This window comes from Marmota marmota, unplaced genomic scaffold, assembly GCF_001458135.2.
Source record: "Marmota marmota marmota unplaced genomic scaffold, marMar, whole genome shotgun sequence".
NCBI lineage: Eukaryota > Metazoa > Chordata > Mammalia > Rodentia > Sciuridae > Marmota > Marmota marmota.
The window spans coordinates 7911697-7927442 of NW_026000048.1; the positions used below are offsets into that span (position 1 = coordinate 7911697).

The 15746-nt window shown below is 42.3% G+C and overlaps 1 pseudogene; it reads right to left on the reverse strand.

Moving 5' to 3' along the window:
* Positions 1-13849: 13849 nt before the first annotated feature.
* Positions 13850-14235, reverse strand: LOC107150289 (annotated as a pseudogene).
* Positions 14236-15746: the final 1511 nt, after the last annotated feature.

The window sequence follows — 15746 nt, forward strand, 5'->3', positions numbered from 1 at the left end:
CTTAGTTGAATGACACCATGGCCTCTTGTTTCTAGGAGCTTCTAACCTGAGAAGTATGAATATGATTATGCAGAAAATGGCCAGTGAAGATGTCTTAGCCAGCTTTTGGAACGGAGCCGAGAGCAAAGGAAATGAACGACATTTTTTTAATACAGCTTGGTGCTGTGTGTTGGTGGAAGCTTCCCTCTGATGGGTACTCCTGGATACCTGGCCAAATGAGACATAATCCCAGGGGAGGGACTCCAGCCGGACGTAACTTCTAAAAGGTGTTTCCACTGCGGGGTTTGATAGTCGCATGAAGAGACTGTCCTGCTTATTTAAGGACTGTCCTCAACACGTCTAGAGAAATGAACAGAATGTGGAAACTCCATCAGAAAAATGCCTTCTGCTTTTCTCAAACTTGCAACATGCTGACTTGCTTTTCTTGGTTTCTCAAACAATGCCATCTGATACTGCAGCAGCTTCCTGTTTGGGGGGTTAATTATTTCTTTATATGCCTATATTTAAGATGCTTAAATTTGTGATTCATTCTTTATAATTAGATATAGTGCTTAGAATATATCCATGTATATCACATTAATGTCTTTTCTTTGAGGACTATTATTTTTCCTTCTGAGCCATTGCCAGTGGACGTAGACCATGGAAATAGGATGATACATGCAACAGTGTCAGAGAAACCTTAAATTTGCATTGGCCGTGGCCTTGATTCAGGAGTGCCCTGGTGGTGGAGACTCCACATTCCCACAAGGCTGGTACAGATGGGAAAATGTATGCCTTTTGAGTTTGAACGAGGGCTCTTTTCTAGTCCACTGGCCCCATATTTTTGGCTTCTTTGCTTCTCGAGAGTGAAAGCAAGAAATGACTTCTGGGGCGGGAGGGAAGTCAGCGGGAGGTGGAGAGTGGAAAAATGAAATCTCACCCGTGTGAGGCAAGGGTGGGGAATAGTTTGAAGTTCATTTGAGGTGGCAAAAAACCATTTTTTTCCCCTTTCCCCTTCCTTGGCTTTGTTCAGATAAGTAGAAGCTTCAGCAAATTCTCAGAACTGAGCCCATTTCTCTTCCATCAGTGCCTCCTGTGCAAGAAGAAATAAGTCCAGAATTGAAACTGAGAAAGTGGCATATTCTATTCCCCAGCAGCTAGACCCTGGTGAGGGAAGGAGGGGAGGAGAAAGGGAAGAAGCTTGAGTTAGATGGGGGGTGGGGGTGGGGGAGAGTGAGGAAGTGAGAAAGAGGGCAAAGGCAGGAAAAGAGCCAAAAAGAAGAAGGGCAGTGTGCCTCTTACAGAACTTGCCTCCTTGCTTTTCCAACAGCTCATGGCTGTCACTTTAGCACCTGGGACTTCCTCTTTCCCAGACACACTGATCTGGTGTTTCACTGGTAACAATAAGTTAATTGAATAGCCTGTCGACAGATGGGCACACTGTGGCTCTGAGCTCTGGTCTCTTTTGTTATATTTGTGTGCGAGAAAGCCTGAAATAGCACCCATCTTTTAAGAGAACACACAGACACACTCACACACGCACGTGTTCACACACACACACACCACTGTCTTTTGAAGAGTGCCCCCCCCCCCGCCACCTCCTGAGCCCAGGCTTTCCACAATCCAGCCTTCTAAATGGCTTCAGAAGTTAAGAGAGTATTTTGAAGAGTGGGTATTTGAGTTGTTAGGCTACTGTGTCAGGGATAAAGACTCAGGATTTGTGCCATGATCTGGTTATAAAAGAGACAAATGCATGTACTGCTGAAATGAATTAATTAAATCCCGAGGCTTAAATCCATCTCTTTTCAGATACTTTCATGTCTTTCATTCACTGTGCAGAGCGAAGGTGTAAACCTGTTTTTCTTTTTGGATATACGTTGTGCCCCTTGAGCCACTTCTTATTTTCATTGCATAGCAATTCCCGGGGAAGTTCCATCCTTTTGCAGGTGTGAATGGACTGAGGGCTTTGGGCACTGAGTAGCACAGACACTGTACCTGGTCTCCATATCTTTCCTTATTGGACTGCATGGTGGTAAAGCCAATTTCCAGGCTGGGTCTGTGTCCATTACCAGCCTGATTAATTTGACCGAATGGACTGGTTAACCACTCTGGTAAAATAATTGTGAGCCAAAGGAATTAGTCTGTGGAAAACATGACAGCCAAGTAGATTGTTAATACTGAATAAATGTCCTCTTGCTTCCTCTTCCCTACTCTTACCCTGATCTAGAAGACTTGGGTAGTGTGATCCATGAGGCTCAGCTCTCTCCACACCTGTGCAGCTTGTCTCATCTGTGCAGGGGCCAGAGATGCCACCGTGCTCCTGCCAGGGGTCTCAGGTAAATGTAATGGGAGATGTAATGAGAGTTGCTTGCTCACACACCTCTGTGATTGCCATGAGAGAGGGCTTGAAGTTACATGAGAAGCTCAGGGCAGAGTTACCTCATTAGAATAGTTAGTAGGAGGCCATCAGTGTACACTAGATGAATAGATCCTTGGTCTTTCATATCTGTGGGTTCTCCATTGGTGGATTCAGCCAAGTGTGGATAGAATATTTGGAAAAAATAACTACATCTGTACTGAACACAAACAGACTTTTTTTCTTGTCATTATTCCCTAACCAGTTCAGTGTAACCACCATTCACATAGTAGTTACACTGTGTTAAGTGTTATTGGTATAAGTAATCTAGAGATTACTTAAACTATATGAGAGGATGTGTGTAGGTTATATGCAAAGACTGTGTTATTTTATATGGGGGATCTGAGCATCTGCAGATTTCAGTATCTTCAGAGGGCCCTGAATCAAATCCCTGGGGCCAGATGTAGTTGCTAAGGGATTTACAACCATTTCCATTCATAGTTATCCTTCAATCCAAGGTCACTCTTTTCCTATTAGGCAAGTTAAAACACAGTTGAATTAGTGATTCAATGTCTCCAGTGCATTTGGGCTCATCTTGGAGGACTGGGAAAGATGCAGTCCCAGGACTCTATCCAATTTGACATTTTTTTTTTTTTGTTTTGGGGATTAATCCCAGGGGTGCTGTATCACTGAGCTACATCCATAGACCTATTTATTTTTTTGTTTTGAGACAGGGTCTTGTTAATTTGCTGAGGCTGACCTCAAGGTTGTGATCCTCCTGTCTTAGCCTTCTGAATTCAGGGATTACAGGTGTGCCCCACTGCATCTGGCTTCCCTTCTGAATCAGCAGCTCTGGGATGGGGATGAAGAACCTTCATTTCAAGCAAGGACTCTAGGAGATGTAGGTGGACACAAGATTTCATTTTGGGAAGCACTGGAAAGAGGACTCACTCTCAGAACTCACCGTTCCAAAATCCTTCTATTTGAAAAGTAGCAAATCCTCAATGCAATGATCCCCACCAGAGAAAGGTCAAGAAATCCTCACTCCACTCTCTGTGCTCTGGGAGGTGGCCACTGTAAAGGGTCTGTGTAGCCCCCACGGGGTGGCAGAGGAGGACAGAGGGGTTAAAGGCAGCTTGCAAGTCAAGTAGGGGACTGTGGGAGGCAATGAGGTGTCCCATTGATCCCGGCCCACTGAGACCGGGAACTGAATTCAAGATTGACTAAGCTCTGACTTGCTTGGTACTATTCATGTGGTGAAATAGTGAATTAATTATTTGGTGACTCGTTAGGTATCTAGAGAGCCTTATCACTGCCTAGAGGGGAAAGTAAGACAGGCTTTGAAGACAGGGAACTTTCTGGGCAGGTGATTTTCTCTCCTCTGGATGACTCCAAGTGTAGAGTTGGGTGAGGGGTGGGGCGGGGGACCCGGTTCCTTTGGCAGTAGTATAAGGGTTCAGGCCCGGCAGAGGCTTCCTCCTCTGGGAGACCGGGTTTTTTTCCTAGTTGCTTCCAAAGGGGACACCGGAGCCCTAGGGAAAGTGTCATCCAGGTAGTGGATCAGTGTCCTGGCTTGAGGGAGGAGAGAGAAGCTGGGTGTGGGGAGGAAGGGGGTGGTGATTGGGGGTGAGAGAAGCCACAGCTCCTGGAGGAAGGCCAAGGCCAGGTCCTCCCTTTGGAGTCAGGGATGGGTGGGAAGCAGGTCACTGTTGGCATCAAGGTGTGGAGGCCTGGGTGGGCCCTGGGAGGGCAGGACGCTGGGAGAGTGCATCTGAAGAGAGGTGAGGACACCACAGCCCTAAAGGCTGGTAGAAAATGCTGCTGGAGAAGAGGCAGGAGCATGGCCGAAGGAGACAGGCAGGAGCAGAGATCTGACTTGCTTCAGAGCTTCTGGGGGATGAGGGACAGGGCGAAAGTGATAGCTGAGAGTGCACAAACTCGAGACTTAACAACAAGCCTTGGAAACTCCCCTTGAGGGACAGGGCTAGGCTGACGGCCACTTCTGGGCATCTAGAGAAGGGAGATGCCCTGGATAGCTGGGGAGGTGCCGGAGTCTCCTGGTTCCTGGGATCTCTGTAGAGCTGTGCCTGACATTTGCTTCATCTCTCCAGAGCTGCTACAAAAAGACAGAGACAAAGTCCTACCAGTTCTTTGTCAGAGATCCCCTCTGATCACCTGCACCCAGGCCAGGGCCACCTTCAGAGCAGAAGGCACTTTCTTAAAGAAACAGACACAAACTAGGTCAGTTTCAGGGGTGGAGTACCACTGTGTTGCCAGGGAGAGAGGAGGTGGGTGTTGCCTCCAGGGACGGGCAAATGGATTGTGACAGAATGCCCCCCGCCCCAGCCCCCACTTTCTCCTGTTTCCCATCAGATCTAACCAAGGCATCTCATTTGTTTCTTCTCCTTCTCCTCCTCCTCCTCCTCCTCCTCCTTCTTCTTCTGTCTTTTAAAAAGTGAAAATTCTTCTTCCCTCTGAGCCTCTTTCTATTTGGTTCTCAGGAGTAGTTTGGGGTTTAGCAGAAAGGATCTCTCTTTTCTTTTCAACGAGTGCATTATAATCATATGTAACACTGATATTCATTGCACACACACACACACACACAATATAGCAATATAGTTTGGTCCGTTTTGTTCCCCAGAGCAGCAAGGTTCTCTAAACCCTGGGGAGTCTCATGCCATGCCTTCAGATGGTGATTTAAAGTGAAGGAAACATAAATCGTTCAGGCTGCAAAAAAACCTGTGAGATCGCCCTTGACTGGCGATGGCATGGCTGGAACTGAGGTTTGCCTGTGGTCTAGGAATGAGGTCTCTGCCTCTATATGAAACTAATTCAGAAAAATGACTACAGACATCTGAAAAACCTCCAGAGAGATTCCAGCAGTTTCAGCGTTACCATAGCTGAGAATTGGGGTATGATTTTTATCATGTTTTTTTTTTAAATTTTATTTATTCTTTGCCAATTGTCAGTAGGGTGGTGGGTAAAGGAGTATGCTGTTCCAGAATAATTTTAGGGAGATTTAACTGAGGACCTGGGGCCTGTGAGGTTTGTTCAAAGACCAGGCTATATTTTACTGGAAACTTCCTGATCCTTTCGGGTTTGAGCCTGGGGGGACTCAGAGCTGTTTGTACATCAAACATGTAAACAAGCTTTATAACCATGTCTGAAGTTGTAGGAAGGTTCACCAGCAGCATATTATCTTTATCTAAATGTGCTTTGTATTTTACCTGTATTTCTTTGGTGGCACTTGCGATGTTAGCTCTTGTGCCATGACAGCACATCCCCAGAACTGTACTCTGAGGGCTCTGAAGGCGCACACTGTGTCTGGCTAACCCAGGACTTACCCTTTGTGGGGACTCAGAGCGCCATGGCTAGGCTAACGGAGCTCCCCACAATGATGGAGCCATCCTCTGTGAGCACGTTTGCGCCTGCTCACCAATTCACCTGACATCCACCCGTGATGGATGAACCTCATTTGGAGGTTGTGGTTCTCTTTCGTTGTTATTTAGCTTCTTTCATGTCTCTTTGCATAGAAAATGTAACTTGAAAAAATATAAATGAATGGTAGCATTTTTCTCTTGAGTTTTTTTTTTTTTTTTGGTGGGAGTATATTCCAAAAATTCATGTTAACAGGTGACCCTTCAGACCACCAGTGTCAAGGTGTAAGATTTTAGTCCTACAAAACACAGAAAATGTGTGTGTCCTTGCCCATGGAAGGCTGTCTTGAAAGTGTGGGGCCGGTTTTGAAGTTCACTTGGCTGATGGCATGCTATCCTGGAGGCACATTCCCAGGAGACATACAGCCCTAATTGCTTTCAGAGCTTGGATCCAGAGAATCTGCCCAGTGGCATGATAGGTTTGAAACCTATGGGGGCTCTGGGGGAACTGCAATCTGTCAACATATTCTTTCTACCCTTGTTCATCTGATGCTTTATTGTAAGCCATGAAATTGGCAAGGGATATTTTAGTGTTTCCTTTCAGGAAGAAGAGGTAGAATTTTACCTGTGGGAGTGAATCCTTTGAGCTGGCCAACAGCCTCTGACCAGCCACTGAATTCAAAATGTATCTATGTTTTTTTAAATGACTGAGTGAGCCACCCCCACATTTTCAAAATGGTACCCATTGGGCAGTCAGGTAAGCTGGGGAGAGAGTTCCCCAGTGAATAGGTTCAACAGGGGGCCTGGAAGGGATTCAAATAGGATGAAACATTCAGATTAGCCTCTAAAACCGTAGGTGCTTTTGGGTTCTAGAATCCTGGCTGGTGCTTATAGCTTTGGAAATTCCAAATGTAGGCTCACTGATCACATCTGGCCCCAGTGACCTACATCTGTCTCCTCAGTGTCAGGAGCTCCAACAGTATATCTGTTTGCTTTGGAAGAGAAGGTTTGGTTAGGAGGGGGGAGTTGATGGAAAATAAAGAGCAAGAAGATAATTACCCTTCAATTTCTAATGTAATAATAAATTATTTGAGAGTGAATTTTTGGGGAAAGAGCAAATATTCTAAAGTCTTAAAGCAATAGGGATTATTGAAGGATCATTAGATCTGCCTCTATTCTGCTACAGAAAAAGGGATTAGGGAGAAATGTCCGTTTGTGGCCTTTCACAGGCTATGGAACATTTGGAAATTGCTGGAGTTTGCAGGGAGATTACTGTTGGAGCAAGTTGCAGCTCCTATAGACTTTTTTTAGGCAAGGAAGGATCTTCTGCTGAGATCTAGTTTTGTATTTCTCAAAGTTCTCTGCAGGCATTGACAGATGCTTTATTAGTTCCATATTGTTAAAATTGAGGAAAAGCAAAAGCAAAATGACCCAATTCTTTTTGTAACAAAACACTAGTCCTTATTGCTATTATTATTTCTAACCATGCAACATCATGCTGATTCTTGATAAAATGCCACAATGACATAGTGTGGTTTGTTCTATTGCTGAAAGTGCTTGCAAACATTTATACCTCAGAGCCCTGAAATACTTGAGTGGGCTAGATAGGTGGGGAAAATAACAGAAGTAGATTTTTTTTTTTTCTTATTCGTTGACTGGAATGGTCAATGCAGTTGACTGTGAAGTTTGATTCTTGGGTTCAAGGTCAGAGTCAATATTCCTTCCATCAGGTAACTTGTTAGAAAAGAGACCATTTTTTTTTTTTTTTGGTTGTGGTGTTTGAGAAGGAGGCAACACTGGCAGAGTATGCTATTTTGATATGTTTTCGTGATACTTGACCTGGATCTGCCCCTAAACACCTTTGTTTATAAATCCAAGTATCCATCAGGTTTCAGGTCGAAGGTTGTCTTTTTTTTTTTGTACCAGGGATTGAATCCAGAGGTGCTTAACCACTGAGCGACATCCCCAGCCCTTTTAATATTTTATTTAGAGACAGGGTCTTGCTGAGTTGCTTAGGGTCTTGATAAGTTGCTGAGGCTGGCTTTGAACTCGTGATCCTCCCAAGCTGCTGGGATTACAGGCGTGAGCCACCAAGCCCTGAAGATTGAACATAGTCTTGTGTTATTAAATGCATAGTGGAAAATAAAAAGCATAGAACAAGCCCAACCCTACAGATTCTTCTGGGGAGCAGGGCTCTCACACTAGAAGAGTGAAACAATTGAGAGGACAAGACCACCATGTATACTGGGGACTAAATGAATGGCGGAAAACAGAGTTCAGAGGAGGAAAGTTGCATTGCGGTGGGCTGGTTTCCCAGGAGCCTTGGCTGGGATGGAAAGAAGATCACCATCTAGATCATGAGGACCACAGGTGTCATCCTTCTTCTTCCACTTCATTTTCTTCTCTTCCTTTCTTTGAATCTGTCAGCATAAATTGTGCCTTTGGCTGTAGCCAACCTTCCCCTGCAATGCACACTAGGAAACAGAGGATCTGCCCTGGCTATTCTTGAGTAAATGTAGCCTTAGCAAGAAAACAGATATTTTCCTAGGGATTTTAGAGGATAGGTCTAAATTGCACATGGAAAATCAACTGTCAAAATCAGTTAGGAGGATAATAAAGAGTGAACATAGTCCACAGCCTTCTACTTCTATCTCTGCTGCATACTGGCAATTAAAATTAAAACGTATAAATTCTTCCTTCATCTTTGAAGAACAACAATGACAAAAGTCTAAACAAAACAATATCTTGTTGATTGTTCTAAGGATTATAAATACTACAACTCTTATTATCCTCAAAACACTTTTGAATTATATGTATATATGTACATATATTCTGTGTGTGTACATATATACATATATTCATTATATATATAACATACATTAATGTGTATCAGGGATTGAACTCAGGGGCACTTAACATTGAGGACATACCCAGCCCTTTAAAAAATATATTTTATTTAGAGACAGGGCCTTGCTTAGTTGCTGAGGCTGGCTTTGAAGTTGTAATCCTCCTGCCTCAGCCTCCTGAGCCCCTGGGACCAGGTTTACACCACTGCACCCGGCTTATATATATATTTTTTGACAGTACTGGTGATCCTATTAATTTTTTTTGTCAATCATTTCTTTGTAAAATGAGGAGAGTTTCTTTGTGAAATGAGGAGAGTTTTGGGATGAGACCATTTATGTTTATATCCTGGTTTTTCCACTTAATGACGACATGAACTCAGGTGAGTCACTTGTACTTGAGGACCCTGTGTTCAAGTCCAGATGGGAGTAAATATGCCTATGTTGGAGGACTGATGAAAGAATAAATGAGATTAAAATTTTTCAGGTGCACCACAGAGCCCTGGTGTATGTCAAGGACTCAGCAGATGATATTATTTGGGCTTAAGAATTTGGTTCTTGGTTGTGACCAGTTTTAAGAATTTCACACAGGCCGTCTATTGCCATGAAGCAAAGCAGGGACGTTGTCCCCCACCTCTGCATTATGTCCCCTCTGCATTTCTTGTTGGGTATTGGCCACACTCTGATTTCATGCTGGTTTTGGAGTGCTTGTTTTATCTTACCTACAAGCTGACATGGTCTGACTGCAAAAGGGAGGTCGACAAACCTGGGCACACAGAGAATCCACAATGGTGACTCTGGACCACGCTGTTGGAGTTGGGGGGTTGAGTCTCATCCCATACCATCCTACATTTGACATTCTTTGGGAATTTTTTTTGTTTTTGTTTTTGTATCAGGGATTGAATCCAGGGGTGATTAACTACTGAGCCACATCCCTAGCTTTTTTTTTTTTTTTTTTTTAATATTTTATTTAGAAACAGGGTCTTGCAGAGTTGCTTAGGGCCACGCTAAGATGCTGAGGCTGGCTTTGAACTCACCATCCTCCTGCCTCAGCCTCCTGAGTCTCTGGGATTACAGTCATGTGCTACCACACCCGGCTTTGGGATGTTTTGCTTAGCAGTCTCAAGGGAGAAGTGGGGAATGAGGACTTGCTAGTCAGGGTGGCAGTGCATGGAGAAGAGTACAGGTAATGGACTCAGGATCTCTGGGCCTGCTCCTGGCTCCAATCATCTCACCTCTAAAATGAGGAGAAAAGTGGTATTTATTTCATTAGGTTGCAGTTGGATTAAAAAATTTGCAATACACATAAAGCAAGAAGCAGCTTCTGGCACATAGTAAGAACTCAATAAAAATGGTAACTGTTTTATTTTCTGACCCTCGTAAGAGATTAAGGGGAATTATGATCTGAGTTCTCAGAGGAAGGCAGTTTCTCTTCTGCTCAATAGGTCTTGGTTATTACAAACTTTAATAAAGATACAATCCTTGCCCTTGCACTAGACTTCTTCACATCATTAAGTCTTCCTGCCGTTGACACATCATTGCAGACATTAGTAGGTGTAGGAAAAATGTTGTGGTCTGGTCTATGTAGCAAAAATATTTTGTGGGAGGCCCCTCTGATTAGCTTTATTATTGCTTTTAATGTGCAGCACATGGGCAGGCCAACATGTTTGGAAGGAGACCATATTGGTTTTAAAGACAGATGATCTAAAGCTAACTTTCAATTCAATTGTGGATTCAAGGAATTTCAGCTAATGTTCCTAAGAACGACTACCAAATATTTGGTGGTATTCTCCCTGTGACCACTAATATTCTTTATACCCTCCCCACCCTCCATACCCTGCCCCCAATCTCTAAATGAGGCAGACATAAAATAATGTCTGACTTTTAATATTTTGGATTTTATTTTTTATCACAGTTGCACATGAACATAGTATAAAGAGTCAGATTACAAAGTTTATAATGAAAAATGGCAGCCCCGTGCCCAATACCCTCCCACTCTTTCCTAACCCAGAGAAATCACTTTCAACTGTTTTAACTGTTACTTTTGATATTAACCTCCATTAAATCTAGATAGCATTTTTTAGAGCTATTTCTTTAATTTCACCATTAGGCATTTTCTATTTTCTTTCCACTCTTGGGGATGAAACTTACTTTCTCTTTCACCAAACCTGTACCTCACCTACCTTCCATGATCTCTCTCAGCCTGCAATCCCTGCCCACATTCTTCCAAAATGATTAGGTAGCAGATGTGGTGATATTATTTTGACTATGTAAATGTTAATCATGACTGAGAGGTTTGTGACATTATCATGACTTTGCGTTCTTACAGAACGATTTCATTTTCCTGGAGTTTATAATTGTCTTGTTTTCATTTTTTACTTTTAAAAATTATCATGAATCCCCAAACTTTCTTCTATTAGTTTAATCTCTTCTCGGTATGTGTGAATTCATCAGGTGTGCCATGAATTCATTTTCTGGAAAGCTCCCTGCTTTTTATGGACCATCTGGAGGAGCCCTGTCCGAGAGATCCCTGGGATCCCTCTAAGGAGCTGGAACCCTGTTTCCTGGTCACTGTGGCTACATGTCTTCCTCTCCTTCCTTTGCTGGAGCACCTCTTCCAGTAGCTTCCTTACAAAGGGTGCATGGAGGTGTGAGCTCTGAGGTCATGAGTTTCTGAAGTGTCTTTAGCCTATATGAAGACAATTGATAGGCTTAGGGTAAAATTCTCAGTAGTAAATAATTTTCCCCAAGACATATTTTTAAAAATATTTATTTTTTTTTTAGTTTTAGGTGGACACAATATCTTTATTTTACATTTATGTGGTGCTGAGGATCGAACCCAGTGCCTCATGCATGCTAGGTGAACGCTCCACCACTGAACCCCAGCCCTCTCCCATGACATTTTAGGCCATCACTCCATGGTTTTGTAACTTTCAAAGAGGGCACTGAGAAGCCCGAGACTGTTCTGATTCTTGACCTTTTGTATGTAACTTTTCCCTTCTTTCCTCAATATTTTATGATGAGAACCTCACAAGGATATATCTTGGTGTTGGTCTCCTTATCTACTCTGCTGGATTCTTTTTTTTTTTTTTGGTACTGGGATTGAACCCATACGTACTCTATCTATCTATCTATCTGTTTATTTATTTATTTATTTTTGTTTGTTTCTAGGGATTGGACTCAGGGTTGCTTTGCACTGAACTACATCCCTAATCTTTTTTATTTTTAATTTTGAGACAGAGTCTCACAAGTTGCTTAGTGCCTCACTAAATTGCTGAGGCTGGCTGTGAACTTGTGATCCTCCTGCCTCGGCTTCCTGAGCTACTGCGCCTGGCTCTAGCTTTCTTTTATTTTTATTGGGGTTTCAGAAAGGTATTCTAGAACATTACATCTTTTCTTTTTTGCATTACAAAGGATTGAACCGAGGGGTGCTTCACCACACAGCTATATCCCAGCCCTTTGTATTTGTTATTTTGGGACAGGGTCTGGCTAACTTGCCCAGGCTGACATTAAACTTGCAATTTTCCTGTCTCAGACTCCACAGTTGCTACAGCTTCAGGCATGTACCTGTAGGCTGCATCTTTTGAACCACCATTGTTACTTGGAAACCATGTTTGAGGATTTCTTTTTGGGAAATAAAATCTGGAGTGCTCTCACATGAGTGAGTATTCTGTTGTTTCAAGTGGTCATCTCTGTGGACTATAATATATGCTTATTTTAAGTAAACGGTCATTGGCTAACAAAGTTTTCTGAATCCTCCATTGGAACTGTCTTCATGGACCCTGCTTTTGAACTTAGACAAAGTTGGAAAATTTGATATTTTTATTTCATTTTCTTAAAAATGCACCCAAATGCCACGCGGATTCTAGGCTTTTTAAATTAAAAAAGAAAGAAAGTTGAGACAAACCTTGGCTTTCATTTAGAAAACAATCTCACTGGCTCTGTAACAGCCACGATAAAGTCAGACGCTGATTTCTTGAGAGTAGTGTAGATTGGGGGAGACAGCTTTCTCCCTTCCCTTCCTTTCTTCTCGCTGTTCTGAAGATCAAACCCAGGGCCTTGTGCCTGGTAGGCAAGTGCTCTACCACTGAGCTACACCACCAGCCTGGCCCGGGGCATGGAGGGGGGGGATATTTTTCAATTGCTCAAGACCAAATTTTGACTGATAGATAGTTTTTAAAATTTTTTAAAATTTAACTTTTATAAGTTTTAATCAGTTATACATGACAGCTGAAAGATCTTTGATTCATTGTATACAGATGGAACATAATTTTTCACTTCTCTGGTTGTACATGAAGTAGAGTCACACCTTCATGCAATCATATATGTACCTAGGGTAATGATAATCCATCTCATTCCACCATCTTTCCTTTCCCCATGCACCTCCTACTTTGTCCCATCCAAAGTTCCACCACTCATCCATGCACTTCCCATTATGGATTAGCATCTACTTATCAGAGAAAACATTTGGCCCCTGGATTTTTGGGATTGACTTAGTTTGCTTAGTATGATATTCTCCAATTCCATCCATTTCCCTGCAAATGCCATAATTTTATTCTCTTTTATTGTTGAGTAATATTCCATCGTGTATTGAAGGGCATCTAGGTTGGTTCCACAGTTTAGCTATTGTGAATTGTGCTGCTATAAACATTCATGTTTGGAACGTCATGGAATATCATTCATGTTTGGATATCATGACTGTAATAATTCATAGTCTCTTTTCTTTTACACACAAAATATCTTTTAATAGCTTTTTAAATCTGAGTTTGCTAAAATTTGTCAGTTTATCATTTTACCTTTATTGGATAATTTTACCAAGTTGTAAGATCCAACAATTACAACCACATCTTTTTTTTGTACCAGGGATTGAATTTAGGGGCACTCAACCACTAAGCCACACCCCAAACCTTTTTATTTTTTGAGATATGACCTCAGTTGCTTAGGAACTTGCTAAGTTGCTGAGGCTGTCTTTGAACTTGTGATCCACCTGCCTAAATCTCCTGAGCTGCTGGGATCACATGTGTGTTCCAACACACCTGGTCAACCATATTAATTCTTGACAGAATTTTGATGTCTTATAGTATATAGATATTGAGTGACATCCAATTAAAACATCAATATACCTTTCATTTACCAAAGAAAATACTTTATTCAAGTTCCCAAAACAAACTTGAGGGGTTGAATTGAAGACAAAAAGTCAACTTAAAATATGAAAATGAATAGTTTTCATTTAGTGAGAGTCAAAAATCAATGTATATATTCTCCAATCAAACATCTGTCCCATGTAGAATTTTTCAGGTTTTAAGAGTCTTCCAGGCCAAACCCTTCGCTGCTTTTGCTTTGCTCTTCCCCTTTCCTTTTTCTGGCTTTGCCTTCAGTCTTTTTCTTTGCCTCTGGTTCATCCGCTCAGGTACTGTCCATGCTGGTCTAGAAGAGTCTTTTTGTTTCTCTTAATTTCAGTCTCCATTTTCATGTCGTCTTTTTCATCATTCACCACACACTGTTTTCTCTTGGCAATGTTTAGGTACCAACACAATTGCTATTTCTTCAACATCTTTCATTAAAACATCACTGCAGACTGAGAATACTTTTAAGTCTGTTGAGCTCTTTCGGAGCATTCTTTTTTCCTCTTTTCAGCCCGCATCTTCCTTTTCCACTTACTCTGTAAGCTTTTAGCCATCTTTTACAAGATCATGTTTTGCAAGCAGCACGCCACCCCATAGTCTCTTAATACTAATGTCATCTTACTTTCCTAAGCATGGATTTCCTTTCTCTTTTTATTAAGGATCAATTTTATATTTTGGTCATTCAGTTAGATTAGGTCTCCCCAGTCAGAATGCTGTCAGCTATGTTTGAAAAGTTAAATTAAAGTTCCTACTTGGAGATGATATTTCTGTCTATCTAAGCAACCTCTGCAAGTGGACAGGTATTCAAGACATAAACATACAGCAGCCAGTTCATGGATGACGTAGTCTCTCCCCTTTAACTGTTTACTTTTTTCAGTTTAAAAGAGAAGAATGTAAACAGGAAGAAAATTATATATGAAAATTGAATGTGAGCTGGGGTGGTGGCTCAGCAGTAGAGTGCTCTACTAGCACATGAGAGACGCTGGGTTCGATCCTCAGCACCACATTAAAAAAATAAATAAATAATATAAAGTTTAAAAAAGGAATGCAATTTTGTAACAAAGAAAAAATGCACAGGAAAAATGAAAAGAGAAACATTACTGGGTGGGACAGATGTTTTCACCTTAAATTTATATCCCTGTGTTAGTCAGCTGTTACTCTAACAAAACACTTGATGTCAACTTAAAAAGAAGAAAGGTTTATTGAGCCTCACTGTTTTGGAATGTTCAGTCTGAGGTGGGTTGCCCATTGCTTTTGGGCTTGTAACAGGGTAACATATCATGGTGGGAACCCTGGGGCCAAGGAAGCCCTCACCTTATGGCCAGAATTGAAAAAGACAAAGAGAACATTGTGTTAGAATCCCTTTCAAGGGCCTGGCTCCAATGACCTAAAGCTTCCCACCAGCTCCCACTTTTTAAGGGATCTGCCACCTCCCAGTGATACCTTGGGCTGGAGACCAAGCCCTTAAACATGGCCTTTGGGGGACATTTTTGATCCGAACTACAGCAATTGGCAAGATTCATCTTTTTGGGAAGTAGAAGACAATTTCCAAGGGCTGCTGTGTGCAATACCGTGTGAAGCAAGAGCCCAGTTTGGGTGAAGATAGAAGAGGCTTGATTGTTTGCACCATTATGATGTTCAGATGGAAACCATTCCTGCCTTCCTTCTGATTCAGCTGGATGACAGCCTGTTCTCTAACATGGAGGAGGGGAGAAAAACTGTGTCCTCCTTCAGCACCAGAGAGGGCCTGTGAGGGCAGATTTCCTGTAGGGGGTTGTGATGCTCCTGCCTCCTGCCTCCTGCCTGAGATCCCAAGAACCAGTGAAACCACACAGATGCCCATCGCAGACCAACCCCCATTGGTAGTGGGTCTGAAGCAACCTGTAGCCTGACAGCCAAGGTGACGCACACAGACTGTGAATAGAAGTGACAGGTGTAGTAGGCTGACCAAACAATCAGTATGATTGCGAAAAAGAAGCTAAGTTTGATTGACATAGTCTATTCACGAACCTGGTCATAGCCTATGGGACACAACCCAGTCTCACTATTTTCAGTATCTCAGGAG